We start from the raw sequence: 17,620 nt of genomic DNA, 5'->3' as shown, positions 1-17,620 counted from the left end.
GAAGGGGGCGTGGCCGCGAGTTGCGGCCAGGAAGAGGAGAGCTGCAGCCGGCAGCTTGTCATTTCCCAGCTGTTCTCGGCAGAACGAGACCGACAGCTAGTGATGTCGGGCTCGTTCTGCCGAGATACCCTGCTCAATGCTGTCGGGGAACACAGTATTGACTAGGGCCCGGCGGGCATCTCCCCGACAGGAGGTGCTCTCCGGAGATTTAATATCCCCATAGCCTTCTGCAGCTTTAAGTTTCACAGCGCCAGAGGTGAAATTGTTCCTTTTTTTGTGTCAAATTGAGGGTTCCTTGCAGTTACTCACACCAAGGTGGCGTGGTACCCTCTGTGTCACGTCCAGGAAGAAGGTATACCAGGGGGCACTGTGGAGCATATTGATGGGGTATCATGTGTCATAAAGATGGGGTACATGAGGCAAATTGTGGTGTCACTGTGGGGTACGGTTTCAATACTATTATATGCGCCCCCCACAATTTAATTTCCCAGCAAGCCTTTATCCAGCCCTGGCTAAACTGGGAAACAACTGACTCTAAACAACCTTTGTTCCACAGCAGAATGACTACCTTCCAGGTAAAAGATGCCATTGACTGGGTAGAGTGGAATGTGATCACCGGCACTTTTGGCATCAGGCTGCAGTTTTTACCATTAAGTGCTCATCCAGATATGATAAGGGAATGGAAATCCTAGACAGACACATGAGGCTTACTGAGCTATCTGTTTCACCCTGACTCTTTGCCATGCACAGTACCCTGTGAGAAGACAGTTAACTCCAACATGCAATGTTCGCTAACACAACACTGTTAGTGCACTACCCAACAAAACAAGCAAACTAGACTAAACAGCACAGGCACCTAACTATAACAGGCTAGTATATATTTATGACCTTAGTGTGTACTGTCTACAAGTTTCAACCTACTGTAGTGTATAACACTATTACAATACTGCACAAATGGATTAATAGGAGCCAGAGCACAGATATTTCAGAGACAAGACAACACCAAGCAACTTCCAGATTCCAAGTAATGTGAACTGCTTCAAACAGTGGCAGATGCATTTAAAGGGAGGAGGAGGAGTAAGTGCAGCCTCATCCATCCAGGACCCCTTCTCTCTGCCAGCAGCCAGGCAGCACTATAGAGTCTGAGGGTGGGATGTTCTAACATCCGCTGTCCTGTATCGCCGTGCACCGCATTATTAATAACCACATACAGGGCCGGTGCAAGGCACCGGAGCGCCCCAGGCGAGTCGGGGTGGGGGCGCCCCAGTGCCGGGGGGGGTGTACCTGTCCTGCGGCTGTGTATATAAAGCTTGCGGCTGCAGCGGGGGGTCCCTGCAGTCAAGAAATAACGAGCGCTATCCGCCTGGCTGCGCGGAAGCGCTTCTGTTGTGAAAACACTGGCCGCACGGCGCACGCTGAATCTCAGCCAATCAGCGTGCGGCCAGTGTTTCCACAACAGAAGCGCTTCCGCGTGGCCAGGCGGATAGCGCTTGTTATTTCTTGACTGCAGGGACCCCCCGCTGCAGCCGCAAGCTTTATATACACAGCCGCAGGACAGGTACCCCCGCGGCACAGGGGGGGGGGGGGGGCAAATGCCTAGATTTGCCTAGTGGTGGCGCCGGCCCTGACCACATATGCTCTAACATATGTGCTTATTAACGCAAGGGGTAAGAGCTGTCCCTTAGGATGCAGCGCCTGTGCTGGACTTCCGGGTCTGTGACCCGGGAGTCCATCTGCGCATGTGCAGAGCACGGTGACGGCCGCAGGGCATGCTGGAAAGGATCCGTGATGGATCCCTCACACAGCGCTGCGGTAAGAAGCCCATAGGCTTCTGCAGGGAATCGCAAGCTTTTGCTGGTGATTCCCTCCGCAGCGCTGCCACTGCGGAGGGGGGACAGAACATACAGAAATGCGGTAAATACCCAGATTATGGGGTTTTTACCGCATTTCTGTGTTAGAAAATCACCCCCTGAGCACTAGAAGGATCAGACACTAATGCGCATTCGCAGATCTCCAGAAAAAAATGGCATCTCGCCCATTTTTCTGATGATTTCCACTGCTATCGTTGTGGGACTCGGGAATGGTAAGAATTTTTAAAAAAGGAGGCACCCATTATAAATTCTCCATTTAACAGCGGGGATCTGAGTCCACCCAAGCTACTGCTCAGGTGTTCCTGCCAGCCTCAAATGCCACTGTGTGGTCAAACATCATATTCCTGACTTGCAGGATTTAATGTAAGGCGGCATGGCCAGGACTCAGTGTCATTAGGAGAACTGCAGCGTGTAGGGGCGTGCTGCTCTGCGGTGAAATGTACCTGATTGGTGTGCTTGATTGTTGTATAGATGACAAACAATGTCTAGGTGGACAGTCACTAGGTTGACCACTAACGGACGACAGTGACTAGGTTGACACCTATGAATGGTTGACTTACCCTAGATCGACATTGACAGAAGGTTGACACAAGCTTTAGGTGGATATGGTCAACATGTTTAAGGTCGACATGAGTTTGTCATGGGTTTTTTTTCTATGTCAACCTATGTCGACATAGACATGGTATAAGTGTACCGCGTTTCCTCGCATGGCTCACTGCGCTCACAATGCTTCATGCACTATTCTATTCTCACTCTATGCCCACTTGGATAGCAAAGTATGAAAAACCACCTTTTAAAAAAATACATGAAAAACTCATGTTGACCTTATTCATGTTGACCATGTACATGTCGACCTTAAGCTTGTGTTGACTATCTGTCCTAGGGTACATCAACCATTCTTAGGTACTGACCTAGTCACTGTCGACCATTAGTCATCGACCTAGTGACCAGACCAGTGATGGCTAACCTTGACACTCCAGCTGTTGTTGAACTACACATCCCAGCATGCCCTGCTACAGTTTTGCTATTTGGCCATGCCAAAACTGATGCAGGGCATGCTGGGATGTGTAGTTCAACAACAGCTGGAGTGTCTAGGTTAGCCATCACTGACCTAGACATTGTCGACCCAGGGACTGCATACTGTACCTTTATATTTATGTGTTTTATTCACGTGTATCTATAAGCCCTGTGATCAGTGCAGTTTGAACCGAGCTGCAAGTTCAAAAATTTCAAAATGAAAACATTTGACTGGAGGATTATGTCTTGCTATCTTGCCGCAATTGATTACAATGGCTGATATTGTCAAAAGCAATGGCTGCTTTTGTCAAAATGGCTGCTATATTGAAAGTATTCCAAGCTTATCTGTGGCATCTTATGAGACTTCTTGCTGCATAGATACTTTCACTTCACTGGGATGAGCTCTCTAATATTAGACTCCAGTATGATGCATTGAGCTGCTATTTACTCACCATGGTCTCCGTATTGACCATTTTTGAAAGCGTTCACCATGATTGTCTGAGCTTGATGAGATACCTTGCTATAAGAGAGCCCCTCATATATATAGTGCAAGTTGAATATTGTATAAGCTGTAAGTGCTCATATGCACGAGTAGTAGTTAACTACATATTTTGTTTCAAGGAAAACTGCAAAATACCAAAATTCACATTTTTATTTAATATTATTCAATTAACAAATTGAATATATTAAATATATTAAATTAATTATTAAATTAATTAAATGTATGTAATTAAATTTATCAAATTTCTATTTAATTTATCCATAATTGCTTTCATATTGGCATTGATCAAACAACTTTTCCTCGCTGCACCAAATACCAGATTTTGCGGGCCTGCGGTGAGGGGGCGATGCTAAAATTATTTTGCGCCATTTTAGCCCCTCCCCAATCCAAGAACCTGTATATTGCCGTGTTTGACTGGCATGGGGCAGGGCTTGGTGACGTCAGCCTAGTTTTGCGCCCCTGACAGTACAATGGCAAACGCAGGAGTTTTAGAGGGTGGGTTTCCAAATATAATCCAAAATCTCCCACTCTGCAGCACATTGGAGTAAGTCTGGAAGTCCGGGGGAGTGGCAACAGCCCTGAAAATTGGTCTTTTTATACACTGGCTATTGTATGGTGTTCAGTATTAGTATTTAACAGTACAGATGGTCTATAGTAATGGCTGTTTCAAATAACGTGGTCAGGAAATGTTTAAACATATCATAATTAATGGATACACAAACATAATAGAACCAGTACTGCACTTTCTAAGATCACAATCTCCCACTTCATGGTAAGGCTCCTGTCTATTACTCTTGGCAGCTAATCTCTGGGCCATTGCGATGTTTGAAGTCTCAGATCCACATGTACAGTAAACACTAGTTATGTGCACTAGCCCTGCTCTGTACCTTAAACTGCATGATGTTGTGGCAGCTCTATTGATCATATTATATACCAGTGCTATTGTTGTCCTAATTTAAGGCACTTTTAAAGAGGATGGGGGTTCCGGGCAACCAGAAACCCCCTGTGTTTGCCTAAGCAGTAGTAGAAACAAAAAGTAGGCAAGTATGGTGTAAAGTAAACCCAATTCCTTTGCAATTAATGTTACAGCCTAGCACAGGGGTGGCCAACCCGCGTCTCGCGAGCCGCATGTGGGTTTTCTCCCCTTTATCTGCAGCTCGGTGGGTCGGGCGTGCACGCCACTACATAAGCAGAGACCCAAAAACACTATGAGAGTAGTACGCTGGCGCTGGAGATGCTACTGCCGCCGCTAGTGTCCTCCTAGTTCGACAGCGCATGCGCCGGGTCACTCCTTATGTGGACCCGCAGTGCTGTGCACGCCAAAGCCGCGGCCACATAAGGAATGATGCGGCGCATGTGCTGTAGCACTTGAAAGTCGCTGGCAGCAGCAGCGTCTTCAGCACCAGTTTAATACTATGCACATCCTCCCCCGGACAGCAGCAGATCTGCAGAGGGAGGAAACAGCCAGTGACAGTTCGCTTATCCCTTACTCCTCCCCTCTAATTTTTTTCTGTGCTGCAAAGCACTACTGGGAAGAGCGCAGGAGGCAAGGGAGCTGCTGGCCAGGAAGTAACTGTGGAGCACCAGCTTCAGTTTCACACAGAGCAATTACTTCCCGCACCATTGGCTCTCTACAGTGTGCACCCCGGGACCATGGAGATGAAAAAGATGCTGAATGCTGACCTTTGGAGTGTCCAGGAGCAATGGTGGTTGCAGAGTGGACATTGCTCCCTGTTACCAGCATGGCCTTTCACATAAACCAGCTGACCGGCATGGGAAGGTGAGATCTACCATAATGTGTATTCTGTCTGCAGAGTAACATGGAGGTTCAGATGTATGGTGACTAGGGTGGACAATCCCGGGATCGGCGGAATCCCGGGATTTGGCCCCAAAATGTCTGGGATTTCAATCCCGGGATTGGAGTATCCAATCTCGGGATTTCGTTATTAGACTGCGCATGCGCAGACTAATACCGGGCAGCTACTGAAGCTGCCCGGCTGTTCCCGACCCCTGCGTGCGGCCTGCGCAGCGTGAACTCTGACCATCATGCTGTGCAGGCCACAGCGTCCTGTCACAGGTGACCGCTCCCGGCTGCACTGAACTCCTAGCCTCCCCTCCTGCCCAGCTGGTGCTGCCGCTAGGTGCCCAGAGGCACCAGGCAAGCACCACCGCAATTCTGATGTCTGCCCTGCTCCCGGCCGCAGCTGCCCGCCTATATAAGTAAATCTGTGGGGCGGCACCAGACACCCCCCGCAGCACTGCTCTGCCCCACTCCCGGCTGCCGCACACCTGCCCGGCCATTTAGATTAAACTGTGGGTGGACGGGGCGTATTTTTCTTTTAGGGATGCCAATCTCGGGATCCCGAGAATCCTGGGATTGAGCATTTTTCAATCCCGGAATCTGGGATTGAAAAAATGCCCCGGGATTGGCATCCCTAATGGTGACAAGTACATATAAAAAGCTGAGCTCTGGTGACATGGGCAGGGCAGAAGACTTATGGGGCCAGATAAACACAGAGGAAAGGGAGCTGTTCAATAAACAAATGTGTTTGTTTTTTCCTGTGGTTGCACCTTGCAATCATTGATAATTGTGTTGTTTTTGTTTTTTTAACTGTTGTGGCCAATGTATGTAAGTTTATTTTCCTATAGTGGCCACTGTCACTTTTTACATGTGTGGAGCAAAAGTGTATTCTTTTTTTCTGTAGGACCCAGGATGTGTGCAACTTGCCCTGTGTTGGGTGTGTTTAGCTCCTGCTCCACCTGCCACCCTGATCTCTCCCTGCAGCCCCCAAAGTCCCTAGTAAGCAGGGCCCTATTTAAGAAATTTAAGGCCAGATAGATGAAACTGGCTCAATCTTTATATAGGCCACAGCCCATTTTAAAATGAGAAATGGCTTTTCAGGAGCTAGGCCATGCCCATTCTTGCATGTGTCGGCTCTTTGTCTTACCAGAACATTATAGTCTCTTTGCCTCTGATTGGTTGGCCACCCCTGGCCTAGAATCTCTTGTACAATGGGCCTTATTCTAGTTCACTCTTAGAGGCAAATTCCTTCTTAGATGTACAAATCCATGTGCTCTGCAGGTGGGGCAGATGTAACTTGTGCAGAGAGAATTAGATTTGGGTGAGGTTTTAATTCAAAGTGAGATCTATATTGCAGTGTAAAAATAAAGCAGCCAGTATTTTCCCTGCACAGAAACAAAATAACTCACCCAAATCTAATTCTCTCTGCACATTTACATCTGCCCCCCCCCCCCCCCTGCAGTGCACATGGTTTTGTCCAGCTAAGAAGGAATTTGCCTCTAAGAGTGAACTAGAATAAGGGCCCATTGTGAGCAGCTGCTGCATCCTTAACGCGAACAACACAAAACATAAAGGACATGGTACAGTCACACCAGGCAATTGGGCCATATGGCATATCAGCAAGAACACACTGTACTCAGAGGATCATAGATATTTATGTGTGGCTGTATGTGATTGTATACATTACTGTATTTCAAATAAATCAGGATTTATGGTGGGAGTGTTGCAGGTGTACCAATCAACTATAGAATCCCTCAAAAGTAAGCAAACATTCATTCTGCACATCATTGTTTTATTTATTTTTTCTTAGTGTATGAATAATTTATAAATTGGAAACTATTTAATCTGGGCCAATGTAAGCATAAAAGGATTTATTACTATGTGTCAGTGTCTGAGTTTATGCTTGTGTTTAATAAATGCATACCAGCGATGTAAAGTCTCATTTAAAAACTGACTGTGAACTGTATGTTTGTGAAGGCTGTTTTGTGTACACATTGGACCTATTCTGGTCCGTTCACAGCCGGTGGGGACTGATGTTTGGCATTAAGTAAAACATCCATTCTCAGCCTATGTGATTGTATGCGGCATGCAACGCGAGGGGGGGGGGGCGGGGGTACCACCATTCACAGATCGGGTTCTGGTTGACTCGCAAGGGTGCGAATTCGCATCTGAGCGAATCAACCAGAATAACCTGCAATGTGTACATGTACATATATTGTCTTACATATAGAACAGTGGTTCTCAAACTCGGTCCTCAGGATCCCACACAGTTTACATTTACCAGGTCACCTGACAGGTGCACTCATTACTGACTGACACATTTTAAAAGATTCACAGGTGGAGCTAATTATTGTCTTGATTCTGTGAGGATGGAGACTTGCAAAACATGCACTATGTGGGGGTCCTAAGGACCAACTTTGAGAACCTGTGATATAGAATATACAAAAAAGTAGAAGCAGTATCAAAATGGCTGACACTCTCCAACACATAGATATAGATACAGTATTCATTATTTTTTTTATCTGCCAACCTGACCCTCAGGTGGTAGGTTCAGGGGCCTGACATCATGAGCTATGTCCTTGCCGCACCACCCTACAAGACACAGCCAAAGACCTAGCAGAAATGTATTGTGGGGCAGGTCAGAGATGATACACTAGTCATGTGACAGAATGCACAAAGAGTTTCTTACTCTTTTGCATCAGGTGAAAACTTCCAGAGGGCAAGTACAGTAAGCCTCAATATTTGTAACACATTATAATTTTTACTTACCTATTAACCTATTGGTAAACTCAAAATGTGCAGGTGCAATTGCCCTTCTCAAAGGCAAATATCCTATACCAGGCTCCAAGGGCTTAATTCAACATGGATCGCTAATCAGAGACTTTTCAGTCCATTATCATTATCTCAATGTTCGCATTGTGCAAGCGTGGCCAGAATTTGCAAATAAATATCCCTTTGATTGACAGGAAGCCAGCATTTAGGGACGGAAACATAGCTTTTTGTGATTGTGTTTGTGAAAACATAGGCGTGCCCAGGCATTTTTTGGGTGGGGCTCTGTCGTCAGCGATGACCACTACCAGCCTGTTTCTTAATGGATTAGTGGGAGCCCCAGACGAGCAGATGGAAAAATATGTTGATGATTTGGTTTGTGTGAATTGATCTGCAAATACATCACTATTTGCGATGCATTAGTGGCAACATTTTAAGTGCAGACAACTGCTTTTTCTCTAATTACCGAATCATCCTGAATTAGGCACAAAGGGGCAGATGTATTAAGCCTGGCGAAGAGATAAACTGGAAAGTGTTAATCTTTTGGGTCAGCTTTGTCCACTAAAATTCCCTGAAGGTTGTAAACAACAAATAACATTTGCAACAAGGAATATTAAACCTGTAATATTCTGTAAATCCATATTCCAGTAAAGCAAGAGTGGAAAAAGAGATTTATTTAAAGTGTCTTTCGTAAAAGTTGAAACTTGCAGTACAGTTTTATTACAGAAGCAAATTCTTCAATTACCTTTGGCGTTTCATCTATAACAGACTTCATCAGGGGTATTTCTCTAACAACAAAATTAATTAATCAATAAGACATCAAACTATATGGAGCTCCATAATTAATATACAGGAGCTTAAATTTTAATGAATACCTTACAATTAACATGGCTATCATTAAAATGTTTGCTAATCAAATGGTTTTATTGTGATCCCTTTAGCTGGGTGAAATGCATTTGTTATTATCGATGCTGCCTCCTGAAAAGTTAAGCTCTTCCTAGCAATATGTTATTTTAAATAACTATTTTACATATTTTTCAAATATTTTTATTTAGTTTGTTGTTGTAACTTTTTAGGTATTATACAGATGGTGCGCCTCTCAGCCAGTGCCGGGGCTCGCCAGAATGCCCCCGCCTGCAAGATGGTGGTCCATCTGTCTGGGACGCGCGTCTCAGTTTCCAGGCGGTGGGGAACACGAACCCTGCCCATCTGTGCTTCAGGGAGACGGGCAGGGATAGGGGGGAGGAGCGGGGAGGTGGGATTGAGCGGCGGGGACCGTCAGGGAGCTCCGTTGTAAGGGGAGGCAAAAGCGTGTCTGTGAGTCTCCAAAACACTGCCTTCTGCTGGCAGATTGTGAAACTACATCTCTTTGTCACACATGTACAAACACAGAAAGTAGCAGACGAGCTTTTGAAGCTTTTCCTTTTAGCGAGCTTACTAGTATATAATATATATACTGCTTGAAGTGGGATGTATGGCATACCAGCACTTCATTGAGAAGAACCATTAAGGTGGCAGCATTACAATCAGTGCCGTGAAACGGAGGCGGAGCTACAGCTGTAGCTGTCAGTCACCCATGCCAGTCACCAAATCAACAAAGAGGAACAGATTCTGTACAGCCTGATGTGCCCAGTGGCGTCAGTAGTTACGCAGAACGTGATGTGCTGGAGGTGGTGGTTGCCTGTGTGGCTCTCTTTGGTTGTGCAGCAATGAGGGGGGATATTTGCAGGGAGACGTAGAGGTCGTGATAGGCGGCGTAGTTAGGGGAGTAGCAGTGGCCAGGATGGGGTCACACCCAAACACAAGGGGTGGCTCCTGCCTACTAATCTTAGGAGCAGGAGGGTTGTGTGGGGAGTGTGGCCCTGGCTTTGGAAACATGTGGTTACTTCCTGGCTCTGTGCTATCAGTCCTGACCTTATGCTGCATTTGTGTAATGCTTAACATACTCGACAGGACATTTATGTGTTACTGGCACTGCACCTACAGTGTAATCATATGTCTGCTTCCACCTGCTCACCAACCTCTACAGTACCTGCTTCCAGAGTTTGGTGCATAGACATGAAGCCTGACTTACATGAGCTGAGTGCAAGGCCCCTATTGGCCTGTTTTGAGTACCACTATAAGTGCTGCAACCATCGTGAAGTGTCTTTAGCATGTAAATACACAAAAAAGATGTATATAGTACGCTACATACTGTGTGGAATCATTTGAATTTTGACTTATTCAGTGTGGCATAATGTGAAATGTGTCTCATGCTGTGTGGCATAATGTCAAATTTGGCTCACACTGTGTGGCATAATGTGATTTATTTTATATTCCATGACATACATAAAGTCAAACTAGTACAAAAACATTACCAAGGTTTCCATGCGTGTGATACCGGGAGGAGGTTCATGGGGGGGGGGGGGGGGGGTTTGAACCCCATTGAGTTACTACACTGCATGACACCAACTTTAGTAACGCCTCTGCGTTATGGTGCCTTGAGGTCCAAATTTGTGAAACACTGCCTTAATTGGTTAGGCATGGCAAGCTGTATAAAGCAGAACTCCACACACGCTTAAACTGTATGAAAGCTACAGGCAGTATATGTAGGTCTTGTCAGTGCTAGTGTGGCAGGAACTCAGCGTTTGCACTGCCTGTGAGATGCAGACAAACAGTGTAAATGCCAAGTAAAACACACAGGTGCTCATAAACTGAACCCTAACGGAAAGTTAGCTTAGTGCTCCAGAAACCTAAGCCTTTCTCCTTGCACCCAGACATTTATGAGCCTGTGTATAAAAAAACCCTCTTCTTTTCATGATGAAAAACGATGATGAAATAAAAATTAAAAGCTATGCCTCACCACAATTTATTATATTTAATAGCCAGGCAGCTGAGAATTGCTCGGCTGCTTCGGTGACACTGGCCGGGAGCAGTAAGAGTTACTCATCGTGTAACTGGACCAGCCTACACTTGCATGAGCCAGCTTCCCTCCTTGCCTTCCTTCATACTTGTGCAGGGGAACTGCAAAGCTTTATTTATGTTCAGTATGTGTATGCACAAATATTTCCCCCTTAAAAAACAATGCCTATGTTCTGCATGGTGGCACAGTGGTCCTAATAATTTTACACAGGTCAGCTGTGAAAAAATATTTGTTCAGTAATTTAGCAATATTTTTTTCTGGCAAACCCGTTAAGAAACAGCATAAGAACACAGTAAATATTCTGCCATGGTACTAAATTAATAGCTCCCTCCACCCACTTCACATGGGCAAATCCCAGATGGGTTAGTGCCATGGTTAATCCTTTATTAAACCATGATTGCTCAAAATCACAGGTTCTCAAACTCGGTCCTCAGGACCCCACACAGTGCATGTTTTGCAGGTCTCCTCACAGAAGTGAAATAATTAGCTTCACTTGTGGATCTTAATGAATGCACCTATACACCCGCCAGGTGACCTAGACAACGTGAACTGTGTGGGGTCCTGAGTCCTCAGATACAACTGAGATAAATGTACCCTTGGCTTACACCCAGTGGTGGCTCTTACCCTTTTGGAGGAAGGGGACTGCCGCAATGCTGCCCCCCCCCCCCCCCCTCCTCCTTCTGCTGACGCTGACGTAGTCGCACTCCCTGCACCTTGGTGTAACTTTGTCAACATGCTCTCTAACAGCCCATACATTGTTCTCTTCCATCCATATGCCCAGTTCCCACCCATTTGTCACCAAAAAACGCCATTCTACATATGGAGAAAAACCATCCAGGCTCCCATCTGACCCAGGATCACCCGAACACACACAGAGACGCATATGTGCACTACATTCCATGCGGATAGCTAAAATTTGGTACCGCACATGTGACTTGACATGGAGACTCATTTAGCTTCCAGTAAACTGTTTATTTTTCCTCTACCAGATTGCAGGTAAAGGAAAAACAATCAGAAGTCAAACCACAAGTTCTTTCATAAATTTTACAAGGGCTACCTCTAGACTTCCACATCATTTCTCAATGCAGACATGTAAATGACACAGTGATAGACATTAGTACATTTGCAGGCAAAGTGTAGACACACCCTACTGCAGTCTCACAGGTACAGATATACATATATATTAACAGACTTGACCCCATAATGAGACAGTTTGGTGATGTATACAGGAAGCCACTGCCCAAAAAGACAGACAGTCTTTCAGCAAGAGTGGGGCTAGTGAACAGCGAAACTGTTGTATTAAACAAACAGACCCTTCCACGCTTACCCTACTCTCTCACTGCCCTCCCCCTAAAACAAAATATAACACGGAGACCCTCCTTTTAATACAATGGCACATTCAGTACACAGACAAGCTAAACCAGTGTTGGACATTTGCAATAAAATTGATTTAAAAAAAGGAAGATGACATAAGTTGGGATAAGCAGAGCTAGGAAAAAAGTACAGATTTTTAAGTGAGAAATGTCACAGAGGAAAGGGCGCCGTATGTAATGGGAGAGCAAAAGGACAACAGATGATCTGGGAAGCAGCAGAAAACAAAATGTAAATCATGGTAGGAATAAAGGAGAATGGTACATTTGGTCTTATTGATCTCATTAAATAATTATACACCCACATAAAACCATAAATGATCATTTAAAAAAAATTATATATCATTACAAGAAATACCACTGTAATGTTTCCGGAAACAACAGTAACAAGGCCATCTTTCATTGTAAACAGTTTTATTATTGTCTGGTGCTTATACAATGGACAACATGCTCTAAAGAGCTGCACAATATTGCACATTGTAAGAGGGCACAAGCAAAAATACATAAGAGGATTTTAGGGGTTTGTGACCACATGAGCCTGCTTTCTTAATGGAATATGGAAAATGAGAGATATAAATTGTGACACCTATTGCTGAATAAGAGCAGGAAAAATATGTGGGAAAATAAGGAAAAAAGAACATTTGCTATAAAGCAGGTTAGATCTAACTATAGCCCCAGTGCCTGATTAACCAATATGCTGATAAGGATGCAGCCTAGGGCGCCTGGACAGACTTGAGGGGTGGGAACACCTTGCAGGTGACAGCCAAGGTATAAAATTGAGGCATAATTTATTCCATGCTTAATAACGGTCACCGGTCCCAATGTACTATGGGGGAGTGAAGTTCTAAGTTGACTGCCAGATGGCTGTACCAATGTAATATACTGATTGAACCATTACTTTATGTACATTGTGCGACAGTGCCAGCTGGTCAGCCTAAACTCAAAGTCTCCCTCACACGCCACAAGCATTAGATCATACGTGCCAGTTGTATAACCTTGTTACATGCATATGGGTAGCATGACTGACGAGTCCCTGAGTGCCCGAACGCATATGTTTAGCAGCATTACAAGGGGAGCTACATGTGTATTAGCCTAGGGCACCTGGAACCTTTAATAGCTCCATACACACTAGAGCAGAGGTGGGCAACAGGCGACAGATGCTCAGGTCTGACCCACCGCACTGACCTCTATCACTATGACAAGTGGCCCGACTAGCTGAACCGTTTGTCAATTAACCGGCAGCCGTAGGGCTAAAAGAAGTGCGGTGCCATCGATGCCCAACTGCGCCCGCCCCGCATAGCATTATTGGGAGTGTGGGGGGACGCAGTGATGCGGAAGACGCCTCTCCGCCATTGGTTGGTGTGGCCGCCGCATGACCGCATCCCCTCCCACACTCCAGTAATGCTGTGCGGGACAGGCGCGGTCAGGCATCGGAGGTGGCGTGACTGAGGACTGCTAGCAGTAGCACCAAAAAGTCCTCCACAATCCTCCTGTCCTGGATCCCCTCACCCAGGCTCCCCGCTGACTGGTGGCTGCAGTTTTTTGGTGGGTGATGTACTGATGGGGATGTAAAGGAAGTGCAGTGATGAGGGGTGTGGTGTGAATGGAATGTGAATTGATTTTGGGTGATGAGAGGGTGCTCTCTGATGGTGGCAGTGGTGGGTGGGAAATGAGGGGGTGTGATGGGGATGCTATGAGGGATTCTGCAGTGGTGGGGATGCTAAGGGATTGGGCAGTGATGGGATGTTATGATAGATTGTGCAGTGATGGGGATGCTATGAGGGATTGTGCAGTGATAGGGATGTGATGAGGGATTGTGCAATGGCAGAGATGCTGTGAGGAATTGTGCAGTGATGGAAATGCTACCAGGGATTGTGCAGTGATGAGGATGTGATGAAAGGGTTTGCCCTGATGGTAATGTGGTGAGGAGGTGCCCAGTGATGGAGGGTTGTGCAGTGATAATTATGTGGTGAAGAGGTGTGCAGTAATGGAGATGTGATGAGGGGGTCTTCAGCAGTGGACATGTGATGAAGGTGTGCACAGTGATTGTTATCGATGGTGGGGTGAGTGCCCATGTCAGATTGCTTTGTGCAGCGCACAGCACATCGACGCAATGCGATGCAAAGTGTTTGAACATGAAAGAGAAGCCAGGTCTCGTGTGATTAGGATGTGGATGTTGATATGCAACACTAATATCTGTGTGCAACTGAGTCTGCATACAGTATGTAGCAAAACAGAACTTGGAGTGGAAGATGGCTGTGGCCTCCGCATCATATTCAAACCCTTAAACAGATTCAGAGTCTCCTGGTGCATTCCAGTTGCATTGCATTAACATACCTCCCGATTGTCCCGCTAATAGGAAACCGTCCAGCTGTGCCACCCGGGGGCTGCAGTGTCCTGTGGACAGCAGGGGCAGGTTGGGAGAGACACTCTTTACAGAGCAGCTGGTGATTACTGAATATATGCTGTGCACTTGTGCATGACATCTAGCAGTACGGGGAGCAGAACCAGGCTTCCCAGATGTTTAGAAGCTCTGGGCACGCCCCCCAAAATGACGAAAACTGTACTCACATGCCACACCCATCACCTCCAGTGCCCCGCCCCTTTTATGCCACAGGTCCCACTTCTGAAGCTGATAAATTTAGGAGGTATGCAGTACCACACATTTATGAGCATCAGTAATGTGTAAGGAAACATCTGTATCATGCATGATACTGCAAAAATGTGTTCTCATAATCACCTGCATTAACTATTGTAATTCACTTTTTCCAGTCTTCCCCTAACCAGAGTTCAGATACTCTGGAGGTCCTTAAGTGGTTTGCAGGAAAAAAGGTTGACATGGAAAATGTGGACATGAGCTTTTTACTCGCCATGTTTCTGGTGAATTTAAAGTATGAAGACGTTTAAAAGAAAAAAACCACGTCGAACTTCTAATATGTCAATCATAGCCACGCTGGCCTTTTGCTTGTGTTGACCTCTTAAATGTTGACCTATATACAGTATTGTTGAGCTACCATCCGGCTCTGCCCAAGAACTGTTCCTTTCAGTCACAGTCCATCATTACCCGCTCTTATTCCCTATTACAGGAACTTTTTGGACGACACCCTATTAATGAAACTCCCTCCCTTGCACAGCGTTCACCACCTATTCTATTCTCCCTCTGTGGGAGTCATGGACCCCCACAAGGGAAAATAGGGTACTTGTGTATTATCTGGGTGCCCGATTTAATGTAAATCGCATACGATATCGCATACTATGTGCGGCCGATTTTTGGCCTATTTTCGTCCGATTCGATCCGCGATGCGATTTATCGGCCGATTTGCATCTGATTTTCGGCCATTTCCTGCCGATTTGCGATGGTATGCGATAGTATACGATGCGATTTTTGGGAAAATGCCCCTGATTGTACAATTAAATATTGCATAGCATCACATGCCAGCAAGCTCGCTGATGGGTGCTTACAATGTTAAATGCACCCCCATTGTCAAAGGCACCCCCACTATCAACGGCAACCCGAAGCGTGGCGAGCGCAGCGAGCCAGCGAGGGGCGGCGGTACGCGTCCTCCGACCTTTTCATACCCCCACTATCCACTTCGGCATGGAGTTGATTTTAGATAGAGTGGCGAGCGCAGCGAGCCCGAAGCGTGGCGAGGGGACGCGGATTATTTTACATGTATTTCGTGTCCCCTTGCGGGGCTCGGTGGCTCGCTGTGCTCGCCACACTTTCTAAAATCAACTCCACGCCGACGTGGATAGTGGGGGTATGAAAAGGTCGGAGGACGCGTACCGCCGCCCCTCGCGGGCTCGCTGCGCTCACCATGCTTCAGGTTGGCGTTGATAGTGGTGGGTGCCATTGACAATGGGGGTGCATTTAACATTGTAAGCACCCATCAGCGAGCTTGTACAATTAAAAATCGCATTGCATGCCGCAATATTGCATGCGATGCGATGCACTACGATGGAAATGGGGGGCGCCATGCTAGGAAAGTACCCACCCCCATTATCCAAGTCAGCCCAAAGCGTGGCGAGCGGACGCGGAAAACGATCCTGAAGCGTGCCAAGGGAACGCGGAATACATGTCAAGTAATTTGTGTGTACTCGCCACGCTTCGGGATCGTTTTACGCTTCAGGCTCGGTGGCTCGCTGTGCTCGCCACGCTTTATAAACTTAACTCCACGCCGACGTGGATAGTGGGGATATGAACCAGTCGGGAGGACACGTACCGCGTCCGCTCGCCACGCATCAGGCTGACTTGGATAGTGGGGGTGTGCAATGATGGAATATCATGCAAATCGGCCGGAAAACACGGAAAATCGGCCGAAATCGACCAAACATCGGCCACTAAATCGCATCCGATTTTTGCATGCGATTTGCGGCCGATTTTCGGCCAATTTCGTGGGTGTCCAGATAATACACAAGTACCGAAAATAGCCCTTGTAAGTTGTGATTCTGACTGTCGGGCTACTGACATCGGTATTCCGATGACGGTGAAACATCTCTCGTAGTCACAACTGTTAGTCACTCATCCGGCACCCTGCACAACATTCAAACTCCTTCCAAACCTTCAAATGCTCGCTGAAAACTCATCTTTCCAGACATAATTAATAAACTCTCTACACACATTGTTAACCTCCAAAGACTATTCTACCCAATTACCAACTCCATTCACATTTCCCATAAGCTTACATTTATAGAATAACCATCTGACCGCTGACTATCTTGTAGCAGAACTAAACACTATGCCAATAAACTTTTGCTCCTATTGCTGTCTGGCAGCATCAATATATAATAAGAGTCAACTTAACCTCATGTATCTATCAAATATGATGGACTTATGTAGTGGCAGCCAGTGGAAGGGCTGCAGCACAGTCCAAAATTTAAATAGGGGAGACATACCAACTGCCAGTGAGTTAGTTTATAATGGTGGTTTGTGGCAGTTGCCGTGCCTCCCCTATTTGAATTTTGAACTGAGCTGCAGCCCCTCCTCTGGAGCCTCCCCTGTGACTTATGTCTTATTTCAACCTCATCTACTATGTTATGGGTATTTTTGGAAATACTTACCTAATGCAAAAAAAATTGTGTATACAAGACAATTCTATAAAAGTCCCATACTGTCTTTACAGGTGAGCAATTTCCCCTTGTCTTTGCTATCATCGCTGGACACCGAATGTAACATAATGGAGGATTATTAACGCTCATACATCACATTGTAAGTATGCAATATCTGTGCACATCTATGTCAAATGCAAAAATAAAATAAATCTGACATCCAAAGAATTAGGTTTGGGGAACAACCCCCATAAGCTCACTCTGAGCCCATTGTGGCTGAAAATGACGTAAAAAGTTCATTTGATCGTCATGGTGCCTAGGTAGTGACACACCCTGAGC

General features: G+C 46.0%; 1 protein-coding gene across 1 annotated transcript in view; it reads left to right on the top strand.

Moving 5' to 3' along the window:
• Positions 1-17,620, top strand: part of ADAMTS10 (ADAM metallopeptidase with thrombospondin type 1 motif 10) — a 148,036-nt gene that overhangs the window by 16,099 nt on the left and 114,317 nt on the right. Inside the window, exon 2 of the mRNA XM_083179191.1 lies at positions 17,356-17,441. The gene's annotated coding sequence lies outside the window, so the exon portion shown is untranslated. The remainder of the gene's footprint in view (positions 1-17,355; positions 17,442-17,620) is intronic.

The sequence above is a fragment of the Crinia signifera genome, chromosome 1, assembly GCF_055691185.1.
Source record: "Crinia signifera chromosome 1, ASM5569118v1, whole genome shotgun sequence".
Taxonomy (NCBI): Eukaryota; Metazoa; Chordata; class Amphibia; order Anura; family Myobatrachidae; genus Crinia; species Crinia signifera.
The sequence above is the reverse complement of the archived record's forward strand: the minus strand, read 5'-3'. Positions and strand labels throughout refer to the sequence as shown.